The 13,430-nt window shown below is 38.9% G+C and overlaps 1 pseudogene; it reads right to left on the bottom strand.

The window, feature by feature from the left end:
* Positions 1–3,644: 3,644 nt before the first annotated feature.
* LOC102989319 (afadin- and alpha-actinin-binding protein-like) lies at positions 3,645–5,414 on the bottom strand (annotated as a pseudogene).
* Between the last annotated feature and the right edge of the window lie 8,016 nt (positions 5,415–13,430).

The following is a 13,430-nucleotide window of genomic DNA, read 5'->3' on the forward strand; positions in this document are numbered from 1 at the left end:
TCTGTGGTAGAACCAGGAAGAGCTGATGTTGCACATGAATGTGAACAAGTGTGAAGCAAGTCCTCTCTTGCTCAGGGGAGGCTGGTCTTTTTGTTCTATTCAGGCCTTCAACTGGTTAAATAAGGCCCACCCACATTATGGAGGGCTTTACTCAGTGTCCACTGATTTAAATGTTAATCTCATCCAAATGGCCTCACAGAAATACCTAGAATAATGTTTGCCCAAATATCTGGGTACCCTGTGGCCTAGCCAAATTGACATACAAAATTACAAAATTATACACCGTGCCAGTTCTCCCTCCAGAGGTAACCATTATCTTCATAAAAAAATTTTTTTTATATTGTGATAAAATACACATAAAAGTTACCATCTTAACCATGCTAAAGTGTACACTTCAGTAGTATTAAGTACATTCATCAAGAAATTTCCAAAACTTTTCATCGTGCACAACAAACTATACACATTAAACAACAGCTCATTCCCTCCTCCCCCAGCCCTGGGCAGCCACCATTCTACTTTCTCTATGAGGTGGACCCTTCTAGGTACCTAATACAAATGTAACCATACAGTATTTGTCTTTTTGTGACTGGCTTATTTTACTTAGTGTGATATTCTCAAGATTCATCCATGCTGAAACACGTGTCAGGGTTTCTTTCATTTTTGAGGCTGAATAATATTCCATGTTTGTGTGTACACATTTTGTTTATCTGTTCATCCATTCATGGATACTTGGGTTGCTTCCATTTCCTGGCTGTTGTGAGTAATGCTGCAGTGAATATGGGTGTCAAATAGCACTTGAACTCCCTGCTTTCAGTTCTTTGAGGTGCATACTCAGAAGTGGAATTGCTGAATCATACAGTAGTTCAATTTTTCAGTTTTTTGAGGAGTCACCATATTGTTTTCCATAGTGGCTGCACCATTTTACATTCCCACCAACAGGGCAAGGGTTCCAGTTTCTCCACAGCCTTGCCAACACTTGATATTTTCTGTTTTTCTGATAGTAGTGATCCTAATGGGGGTGTGTGGTAGTATAGTGACTCTTGTGTTAGTCACTGTCTTGTCTTTATTTACAGTTTATGTATGTATCTCCAACTATATATTATTTAGTTCTGAAAAACGGATAATAAGCACACAGCCAGGGAAGAAAAGGATAATATTGCTACTGCCAAGTGACAGCTCCCAGGAGATGATTTACTGAATGTCTCTGGCTTCAGCTTTTCTGCAAGTTTACAGTGGGCAAGGGCGTGAACGAGTCTTGGGAGAATTGGACCAACTACTGTTCTGTAGGTCTGCAAGGCCAGTAAGAATGTGGTAACAGGGACTGGCTTGCTCTGTGTTTTCTGCTTCTAATAAGCTTGTTGTGGCCTACCATCTAGCTGTCAGAGGTAGGTGGCTCTTATTCTTTGGGGTTAAGATGAAGATCCCCACCAATTCCAGGCTTCACAGCATGAAGGGCAGAGCAGAAACAACAAACTGGGCCAGGCTCATCTGACATTCTCAGGTTTAAAACAAAGATGATAGGATTGCAAACACCATCTTGGATATAGCTCTCAGCTTACTCTCTTTAGTCATGTTGCTCCAGTCTGGACTTGCTGTCCTGTATTTTCTGATCTCCTTTCTCTATTGTCCTGGAATTTCCTTTGTCTCTCCTGTGTGTTGAGTCTCCTGCATTTCATTTCTGTCACTTTATTGTGCTTTATAGTTGTCACACATCCTTCAGTGGCTTCCTGAGAAAGGGTCTATAAGGGATAAAATGTTGAAACTTGACCGCCTGGGTATAAAATATAAAGAGGGGAAACATTTCCCCCCAGAATTTTGGAGACATTGTTCCATTGTTTGTGCTTCCATTGTTGGTATTTGAAAGTCCAGAGCCAGTGATTTTTTTTTTTTTTTTTTTTGTGGTATGCGGGTCTCTCACCGTTGTGGCCTCTCCCATTGCGGAGCACAGGCTCCAGACACGCAGGCTCAGCGGCCATGGCTCACGGGCCCAGCCGCTCTGTGACACGTGGGATCTTCCCAGACCGGGGCACGAACCCGTGTCCCCTGCATCGGCAGGCGGACTCTCAACCACTGCGCCACCAGGGAAGCCCTCTATTTTTTAATTCTTTGTCTTTTTAGTATTCTCATTCTGGGAGATTGCGTTAACTTTAAAAAAATGTTTCCCCGCTTCTACTAAATTATTCTTTTTGTTATCATCTTAGTTTCCAAGAACCTGTGTTCTCTCAATGTTTCCTTTTTAAAAAAGAGCATCATTGTTATGTTTTCATGGATGTATGGACTGTGTTATCTCTTTGTTACCTCTTTTTTTTATTAATGATAGTTTTGTTTTGGTTTTTTTTTTTTTTTTTGGCTGCAAGATATGTTTCCTCCAAACTGCTTTTATATGATTGATTGTGCTTAGTCTGTTTTCTTCTCTGTTAGAGGCTTTGCTAAGCTGTCTGGTAATCCTTGGCTGTCTGATCATGATTGAGAGCAGAGTCACTGAAAGGCTAATTGGAACTGCTGAGTATCTGTGTGTAGGAAGATTGTCCTGTGTATTGTAGGATGATTAACAGCACCCTTGGCCTCTCCTTACTAGACACCAGCCACACCCCTCCAGTCTTGACAATCAAAAATGTTTCCAGACATCGCCAGATATTCCCTGGGAGCAAAGTCATCCCAAAGGAGAACAACTATTCTAGGACAGTGTGAGTGCTTCCCGTTAGTTGGGGGAGCTCCCAGTGTCATTATTTTCAGGTTTTTCCTTCTGGGCAGGTCAGATTCCTCAGAAAAGGGTCTTCCAGTCCCCTGCTTGGAGGGCAAAGGTTTGACTGCCCGTGGTCTGGTGGCTGGTTGGAGAAGAAGCCTGAGATCTGTACTATTAAGCCGTTTCAGGGAGAGTGAATCAGAGAGAAAGTTTTATCACAAAAGAAGTGTTGCCTGAGGGAGCAGAGCACTAAGTACATCAGCACATCACTGCCTTTAATCTCCCTTGAGATGCTGGAGATAGAAGGGCCAGAAGGGTGGCCCGCAGGCGGTACTCATGGCCTCCAGGGACTGTCTCATACCATCCTTTTCCTACTGAGGTTAACGTGGTTTAGAGATTCCATAATTAGTAATGTAGAGGGCCACTGTTAGAGAGCCAAGTTTATCTTTTACATAATAGGCTTTTTTTTTTACATAAATTTCACTTTATTTAAAACATGAATGAGGGTATTTCAAATCACACTAAACATAATAAATATATAACTTGCTTTGTTAAAAATCTGCAGTATACCTTCAAGGAAAGGCTAAACTTCCAATGCCAACTATATATGAGACAAAATTAAATATTTACAATAATCAGTTTCCTAAAAGTGCTATTTTTAATACCTATAAGAGGAAACTCATTCTAGTGCTTTGTTTCCATCGAAACGTCTATACATTCCTTTATTCACAGAACCAGGTGCTTCTATTACTAAAAATACATATCCAAAGCTTTTATATCCTTTTAAATAGATTTAACATTTTAGCTCTTTGGGGGAGGAACAGGGAAGTCCAAACAACACAGACCATCTTAAATTATTAGAGATGACTGACTTTATAACACACCCTGTTTCAACTCAGATGTGAAATTTGATGAACATGTTAATGAAAAAGAAAAAAAAAAATCCCAGTTCACATGTCTAAGGTAAGTCATCCTTCTCTACATGAGAATTTGTGTAGGTCAAGGAGCATCCACTGTAGCAACCTTCCTGTGATCCAGACCTTGATACCACGCTCCACTTCCTATATGTACATTCTCTTCCAACCTGATTTGGCTTAGATTCTTCAGGGGTTATATTTAGTACGTTGATTGAACTATGTTCAGATACACAGGAACGTGTCTGGCAAAAGTCAGAAGTAGAAGCAGAAGCAGGAAGAGATTAATAAGGTTAGACTTGCAAACTGGAGACCCACTAGGCACACCTTGAGGTTTCTTTTGCCGTGGCCTCGAGTGTACTGTAGGGTTGTCCCGATCAGAACTTCCTGGGAACGCACTGAAAAGTTTCACATTTTCTGAGTTCTGGTGGTCATAGGTAGTCATATTTAAAAACTGTTGGTTTAACCAACTGGCTCTTTCTTCTTCAAATACCTTTCTCTCCAATCTTAGGTGAATAGCTGCTTCTGTAAAGCTTAGTCTTTCTTTCTTGAAATCCTTCTTTTGCTCTTTAAATAGGGACCATTCTTTGAGGCGTTCCTTTTCTTCCAACAAGTAACAGTCTTGTACTAGTGAAGTGGTGTCATCATCACATGCAGTAGCGAGCTGCTGCTGTAAAAGTTGCTGCCGAGTTTTAATAATTTCTTTCCACTGTTGAATTTCTAACTCAATTTTTTCAGTTTTTTTCATATTTAAAACTTGGTTATCAAGTTTTTCTACGTGACTTTTCAAAATTCTCCACTGTTTTCTGAGGCTGTTGGTAAGCTGCTCTCTCACAGTTTCACAGGAAAAGTGAAACGTTCTCTCTCTATTCAGTTCCCCAGCATCTTCAATATCAGGGATAACAGTTCCTGTACTATCATCTGCTCTTTCTCTAGGTTTCTGCTTTTGGGAAGAAAGAAGAGAAATTATTTCCTTTTTCATTTGCTGAAAAACCTTTTTAAGTTCAGCATTTTCCATTAGGATTTGTTTCTGACAATATTCAAGATAATTTTTTACATTTCATCTTCATTCCTGGCTTCAGTTTTACCCATCCTCCAGGAGCCTCTTTTTCCATCAGCTCTCCCCACGTAATTTAAAACTTCCATAGCTATTTTTTTATCCTTCTTGTTCATAACAAGTTGATGTAGACGTGCCTTTAGTTTATTATATTCACGCTCTTTTCTCTTCATATCATGATTATATTGAGTAGCTTGACTTACAATGATATTTTGTAATTTCTGCACCTCATCTTTCTCATTTTTCAGTAGCTGATGCAAATTCCTGTTCTTGCATTGTAACTGTCTGTGTCTCTCCTGTCCTGGAGGTTTCCAGTTGTTCCTTAAGTTTTGCATAGCAGTTCTGCAGATGGTCCATATCGCTTCCCAGTTTCAGATTCTGTGTTTCCACATTTTCCTGAGCTAGAAGGTTCTTCCGCTGAGTACAAGTAGCTCATTCATACAATTCAAAACAGCAAGTGTATTTGATTCTCTTTGTCTCTTTACCTTTGGATTCTTCATATAATGAAGGAAAACCGAAAGTAGTCAATTCCTGATCAAGATATGAAATACTTTGTTCAATATTCTCTTCTGTGCAGAAGGCACTAAAAAACCGTGCACATTTTTTGATAAAGATATTGAAGAACATAGCGCTTGCTGTGAGTATAAACTTGATGGAGACATCTTTGTTTCTGAGGTATATTGAGAGATATTTTTGCTTTCTGAAGACAGACCTCGATCTGTAACAGTCATCCAGTCTCCCATAGCAATCGCCAGAGCCAGGATGCCTGAGGAACCAGTTCAGCGGTGAAACATTCAGCCCAGCGGCTGTCACTCTACTATGTAGGCATCACGGCCCCTGGGTGCGGTGGAGACGCACCGCTCGGCCGTCCTAGACCTGCTCGCGCAGCCCCGAGGACCCGCACAGGCAGCCTACATAATAGGCTTTCTTAAGGTGTGCAATTCATCCAGTAGAGACCTTGACCCAAGATACTGAACTCCTTGCTAGATTATGTTAGTGCTCCACACAGTTCAAAGTCCTGAAGTTAGCATTCAGCTTTCATACATTCACTTATTCCTCCTGTCTTCAGTGTAGTACCTCCATCCTCAACCTGCCCATCTCACCTCCTGTACTCCACTCCAGAAATCATCTGTGTTAAAAGACTATCCAGAGGATAGATGTTCAGAAATCTGGAGGTGTTGAGGAGAGGATCTGGGAATCTAATTTCACTCATTTCTCTTTACTCTCTTCCTTCCCTTTCACCCAAGATTTGGAGGTATCTGGTCCTGAGTCTTTTAAGGATTTTCAGAGTAAATTACCATGGTTCTCAGCTCTCACAACCACTGGCTACAACTCAGCTTTTGGGGGTTTGGTTAAATCCTTTACCATAGTTCCCTTTGCTTTCCAGCTTCCAAAATTTTGTTACTGTTGTCTCCTTTCCTGTTCTTCCTGTCCTTGTTATTTTATGTCTTTTTTTTAAAAAAGTATTTTTCACTGGAGTTTCGGGAGGAAACAAAATTTGATGCATGTATTCCATCCACCATCTTAAAATGGGACACCATACTTTTATTGATTTATAGGCTTAGATCATGGATCTCCTCCTGACCTGCTTTATGAGCTGAATGCTCCCAGTTTTCTTTAGTTTGATGCCTTCCATAGCAGTTTTTGTGATCTCCTGCCTCACTTGAATTGCTATTATTTGCTATTGTGTCTTTGGGAAAGTTAATTAACTACAACTGGAACACGATATCTAGGATAAGGTCATCCATCGTTTAATACAAGTGAAGCACCAAACTAACCATTTTATTTTTGGCTATTAATATTGCCTGCATTACCTGGAAAAAGTGATTCTTTTATTAGTTGTGATTCCTATCATTTTGGAGTATCTTTTAGTTGAAAAGATCTAAATATTCCTTGAACTCCTGTGGACTTCTTATTACAGACTGCCAAGGCTAAGCTTTATAATTGAGAACAATCAATTTTCCAATTCCTGCCAAGAGCAATTCTTGGGAGGTGATTAAGGGTCAGCATGGCATATTAACATTGTTGATCTAAAACAAAGCTAATCATTTTCTTCCTTTACCCAATGTCCCAGTTAGTGTTCTTAAGTTAATAATGTCAGCTTCCTAAAAGGACACTAGAGTCTTTATATTTTCCATTTGTGAGATATAATTTAATTTGATTTTAGCAAGCAGTATTTGAATTTCCATTGCACAGGGTGGTACTAACTAAATGCTAAATGATAATACAAGTCATATTAAATCTCTTGTATTTGGGCATTACGAAGATGATCTGAGTACCAAAATAGGATATTATACTTTAGACAGCATATTGGTTTTCTGGGCACCTTTAACAAATAACCACCAGCATAGTGGCTTAAACAACTCAAATGTATTACCTCACAGTCCTGTAGGTCAGAAGTCTGACATAGGTCTCAATGGGCTAAAATCAAAGTGTCTCCAGGCTGCATTCCTTTGCAGAGGCTTTAGAGAAGAATAATTTCTTGCTCATTAGGGTTGTTGATAGAATTCAGTTTCTTGCATCTGAGGGAATGAAGTCCCCATTTTGTTGCTAGTTATAAACTGAAGGCTGTTCCCAACTTCTAGAGGCCACCACATTCCTTGGCTTGTGGGCCCCTCCTTCCATTTTCAAAGCCATCAGCAGTGGGTCGAGTCCTCACGTTGAATCTCTCCATCGCTTCTGTCTTATCACTCTCTGACCACAGTCGGGAAAGGGTCTCCAATTTTAAGGACGCACCTGAGTAGATTGGGTGTCTCCCAATGATCCAGGATAATCTCCCCATCTTAAGGTCAATAGTCTTAATCATATCTACAAAGTCTATTTTGCCATGTAAGGTTCTGGGTGTCAAGGTATGGACATCTGTGGGCAACCATAATCCTGCCTACCATGTACATTAGATAACAGTTCTGTAACTAAAAAATGGAATTATTTAGAATTGGCAGCTTGAAAACTCAAGGTAAAAAGGTTCTAAAAAAGTGTTCCATCATTTGCTTAAATTGTTAAATGGTGGGTTGCAGAAACACAACCAGCTTTTGACAGCATTTCTTCTCCTCCCCAAATTTGGTTATTTTATTTTTGCTTTAATCTTTATTTAATCTTTGGTTAGGATTCTTCAGAATAACAAAGACTGTACTTTTGTCCATTTGTAAATAATGACTGCATCTCCCCCCACCCCGCAAAGTGACAGCTATTGCAATGGGGCAGATAAAAATGGGAGATTTTCTTCTTGCTATTCTTATAGCAAGACACTGCCATTTAAATGGAAACCAAATTAAAATAGAGATACTAGATAGTTTAAGAGGCAAATATTGCCTTTCTTTGCTCTCTCTTACCCATAAACTTCAGCGTGTGATCTGTAGACAGACTGGCAATATTGTCTACTGTCTTTTATCATCCTCCCAAAAGCAGTTGATTATCTTGGAAGGGCTTCAAAAGCAATTAAGAAAATCCCTTATGTCAAGTTACATTTCAGACAGGATAAATTAGATGTATGGGGAAATGTCCTGATAAAGTACTCGAGAAATAATGAATCTGTGTACAATTTGTAATTGCTCCTACAAAAAATTTACAGCATAAAAGACGTTGTTAACCTGCGACTGGAAGCTCAGAGATGGGTTTTTTTTTCTCATTACAAATGCAAATGCCTTATGAAATTGAGCCCAGAGCATTTTTAAATGTCCAAAATGTAATTCAAAACATTGTTTATTACATTTCTGTCCTGGCTCTTTACCGCATCACAAGCTTCTTTGTAAACGCTGATTTTTAAGCCAGGGGGTCTGCAATGAAAAAATGGCCGATTTGACTCACTAATGTGGAACAGGTCCTAAAGGGCAGCTCTGCTCCAGAATGAAGGGTGGGGTTAGCACCAATGCCACAAAAGGATGGTGATGGATGGTGATTGAAAAGACATTGATTTGTTAAGTGTCCATGAGATTATTGCGTTTGGTTTCTACTTTATGCATTAAAGATAGACAGATGATCTTCAATTTGCATAACCCCATCCCTGTGACTCCAGAACAATACAGGCTCCATGGATGGCCCATAATGAGTTGGTGGGGACATGGATTGGTGGGTTAGGTGCTGGAGCCTGGGGATACTCTGTCAAAAATAGGTATCTAGATAGAAATTCAAATGCAATTTCCTTCCCTTATGAACTGCTATTCCCTTCTGAGTAAAGTGATTTCAACTCTTCCAAACTACTTGGATTTTATCTCCCATTTCCTAACTTTTGAAGTATGGGTGTACCCGTTGCTAATTTTCCTCCCGTGATAAACATTAGCAAGTGGGAAGTTATAAGAGGGTTATTATACAATATTCATAGACCGCTTTTATTTGTGAAAGTGTTTGAAGGTCTCTTAAATATGAACTGTTTCCAAATAACCTTGGGCTCATTTTTCATCTTGATCCAAATCCCATGGAAGCAAACCAATCATGAAGCTCTCTGAAAAGTCACTGGAAGCCCCAGGCTCAGAACCCAGCTGTGGAGCATGAACTATTAGGTTCTGTGCTGCTGGAAGCTTTGAGTAACTGAACCACAGGGACTGATGCTCATTTAGGAATCAAAGTTGGTGCTTTGTTTCCAGAAGCCTTTGCCTGAGCTGAGGAAGGTAGACTAAACCTCTCATAGGAGTTCAGATTGTATAGACTTTACTTTTTACACAGTTGCTTTTGAGATGGTTCAACAAAGTGATGTCTTTTCTGTTTAAAGAATAGGGAACAATAACAACAGCAAAGCCAGTGAAAAACAAACTGCAGGGTATTCCCATCCACAGAACAGCTCTGATTTCTAAGTTTGTCTTCTTTAGTGTTCCATCCATTGGCATTCGTTCATGTTCTCTCTTGGTGAGCTGTTTCCCGCTCCCATTCTCAAATACCATCGCAGGTCGAAACTGAGACCTCTGCATTATTTCTCTTGCCTTGATCTACCTTCCTCTGATTTACAGCTTTATCATACTCCTTTCTACTTCTCATCAAAGTATGTTTGTCCTGATTCTCTCGGGAGTCAGCAGCCAACATAATAATAGTATTGCTTACTAAGTACATTTCTAACCGCTTTATTTGTAATAATCCTCTTATCCTCAAAATAACCCTCTTGGGTAGTTACTATTCTTGTGCTCATTTTACAAATGGAGGTAAGGGAGACAGTGATGAAAAATGATAAGCATGTTGTTTAAGTCTCACAGCTGGCAAGTGATGGAGTCAGGATACATGCCCAGGTGATCCGACACCAGAGCCCCTGCTGTTCACCTCTGCTTTTCACTGGCTGTCAGAACTGGGAGAACTAATTGTTGCTTTAGGTCAGATCCTAAATGTAGATTCTGACATTTCAATGGCTGTTTGATCTAGGGCAAGTGAACTAACTTCTCTGAGCTTTAGTTTCCTCAGCAGTAAAATAGGGATATTTGTGTGAAGAAAACGGAGATAACCGCCATAAACATTCATGGCTATAGTAGGTCCTTGAGGAAATTTAGTGTTAGCTAACCCTTTCCTTTCCTTAATGTTCTCTCCTTAATGATATAATTTGCAAATGAAATCAGCTGATTTCTGATGTTGATGGTGAAAGTGGTTTACCATGTTGCCTCTCTCTTGTGGTAACATCAAGCATTGTGACTTTTCAGATTGGCAGACTTTTCAACACTTCAATCCATTTAGGCAAGGACTACATCTTCTCTGAAGTTGTACCAAGTCACACAGTCTTAGATGTACTTGTTCTCGATCTGGAAATTTTATATTTCACTTACCATGTGCTCACTGGTATGTCTTCAGGAAATGTTTTGAAGCAGGAAATGAAGTGGAGCGGCAACCACCTGCTTGTAGGTTTATATCATATCATGAAGAGCTGGTGGGCTGGTCTGGTGCTCCAAGAATGGCAATGACCCATGGAAAATGCTTTGGCAGAAGTCAGCATATTCCTTGGCCATGGGACCAGCTGTTTCTAACTACACACTATGTAGTTACACTACACACTACATGGTGGGAAGTTCCCTTTCCAAGTTCTGGGAACCACACAGGCTATTAATTTTATGATGGTAAATATAACTGTAGGTGTCTGTGTGCAAGACTGGGTTGCAGGATAAACATGATGAATTATCCACTTTCTGGGGATGAAATGGAAAGTTATCTTTTTTGTTAAACTTATCACAATAGCCAGTAGAATGCACAAGCTTTTGCCAAGATTTAGTCACACTTATTTATATAAGAGGAATATGAAAAGTTCATTGTATTGTATTTGAATATCTCCTCAAATAAGCCCTCACATTACTTTCATCTTCATTTTGATGAATCTTTGTCTCTATGCCCCATCTTGACTTCGCTTTACCATATGTAACTCTGAGCATGTTAATCCACAGCCTTTTATTGAGTGTCTACTAAGTGTAATTTCCTGTGCACATGGGAATATAAAGAGGAACAGTGCATGATCCCTGTCCTGAGGGATCTTGAAATCTAATAAGAGCTAAGAATCAAACATGGAAAAATGCTACATAAACATATTAATATTTTTGGAACAACATCTACTTGCAAACTACCAATTATTTGAATATCCTCCCAGAGATAGCCTGTGTATAGATTGAGCATATATATATACACATACTCTTTTTAAAAAGTAACAAAAGCATGCCATATGTACTGTTATGGTCCTTGTTTTTTTTCCACTGGATAATATGTCTTATAAGTCATTTCATAGCTGTGCATATATATCTGCTCCATTATTTTTAATAGCTTCATAGGATCCCATTATATGGAAGACAGTTATTTTCTATTATTACCTAATTGTTTTAATGCCAAACAGATACATTAAACTTGATCACTCTATTTAGTCTTGGATTTAAATAAATTTTTAATTGATTTTTGAATATCTGGTCTTGGGAAAAATTTTAGACACAGAAGTTTGGAACATCACTGAAACAAGTATATATCTTTTCTCTGAAACTGTTTTGAAGGGGATGACATTTATTTGGATTTATATTCCGTCTTGTATGTTAAAAGAGCCGCCTTGTTAAATCACCGTCATATCAACATTAACAAACAAATGCCAGGAAAGTATTAAAGGGGTTTTGAGTATGGAGAGACTGTTGGAGCCACGTTTAACAAAGTGGAACCCTCATGTGTCATAGCCCTCAATAACACAGATGTAACCCCTGCCCCATTGCTCTACCCACTTTTTTTTTTTTTTAACTATTTATTTATTTGGCTGCATCAGGTCTTAGTTGTGGCATGTGGGATTTTTATCGCATGTGGGATCTAGTTCCCTGACCAGGGATCAAACCCGGGCCTCCTGCATTGGGAGTGTGGAGTCTTAGCCACTGGACCACCAGGGAAGTCCTTCTACCTACATTTGGAACTGTGGCTTTGGCTTCTTCACTCTTAGGTTTTGTTTGTTTGTTTGTTTTGTTTTTGGTAAGAACACTTAGCATGGGATTTACCCTCTTAATGAATATTTAATTGTACAATAGAATATTGTTAATCATGGGGACAATGTTGTACAGCAGATCTCTAGAACTTATTTTGCATAACTGAGATTTTATGCCCATTGATTACCAATTCCCCATTTCCCCCTCCCCTTAGCCCCTGGCAAGCACCATTCTACTCTCTGCTTCTGTGAGCTCGACTATTTTAGGTACCTCATTTAAGTGAAATCATGCAGTATTTGTTCTTCTGTGACTGGCTTATTTGATTTAGCATAATATCCTTAAGATTCTTCTATGTCACATTGCAGGATTTCCTTCTTTTTAAAGACCAAATAATATTCCATTGTATGATGTACCACATTTTCTTTATCCATTATCTGTTGATGAATATTTAGGTTGTTTCTACATCTTGGCTATTGTGAATAATGCTGCAGTGAACACGAGAGTACAGATATCTCTTTGAGATCCTCATTTCAATTATTTTGGATAAATACTTGGAAGTGGAATTGCTGGATTGCATGGTAGTTTTATTTTTAATTTTTTGAGGAATCTCCACACAGTTTTCCATAGTGGCTGCACCATTACCACATTCCCACCAACAGTGTTTTAATTTCTCCACGTCCTTGCCAACACTTATCTTTTGTTTTTCTGATAATGGCCATCCTAACAGGTGTAAGATGATCTCATGTGGTTTTGATTTACATTTCCCTGATGATTAATGACATTGAGCATCTTTTCATATACCTGTTAGCCATTTGTATGTCTTCTTTGGAGAAATGTCTATTCAAGTCTTTAGCCAATATTAACATTGGGTTATTAGTTTTTTGATAATAAGTTCTATGAGCTCCTTATATATTTTGGAAATTAACGCCTTATCTGATACGTGGTTTACAAATGTTTTCTACCATTCTGTAGGTTGCCTTCTCACTCTGTTGTTTACTTTTCCTCACTCTAGGTTTTGCTGTTGTAATTGTTTGCTTGTTTGTTTTTAGGCAACATAAAAAGAGAAATACACACTGCAGATTTTGTTAACTGGTAACATTCATATTTTTAATTCAACAATAGCTGATGCTTATAATGATGTTTTGGACATGCTGAAGTGCCTGTATTATTGTTGAAGAAAGATGACATCCATTCTAGTTTATTTTTTCTATATATCTCCTTTATTTTTACCTGTATTTTATTTGAAATTTTTCTCGTGCACTTACTCTTGTGCTAGGTGCTCTACATGCATTATGTCATTGATTCCTCACATCATGTGAGGTACGAATTATTCTATTTTACAGGTGAAACAAGCTCAGGGAGACTAAGTAACTCACCCAAGGCACAGCAAGAGGCAGAACTGGAACTGAGATCTACTTGTA

This window comes from Physeter macrocephalus, chromosome 8, assembly GCF_002837175.3.
Source record: "Physeter macrocephalus isolate SW-GA chromosome 8, ASM283717v5, whole genome shotgun sequence".
NCBI classification, from domain to species: domain Eukaryota; kingdom Metazoa; phylum Chordata; class Mammalia; order Artiodactyla; family Physeteridae; genus Physeter; species Physeter macrocephalus.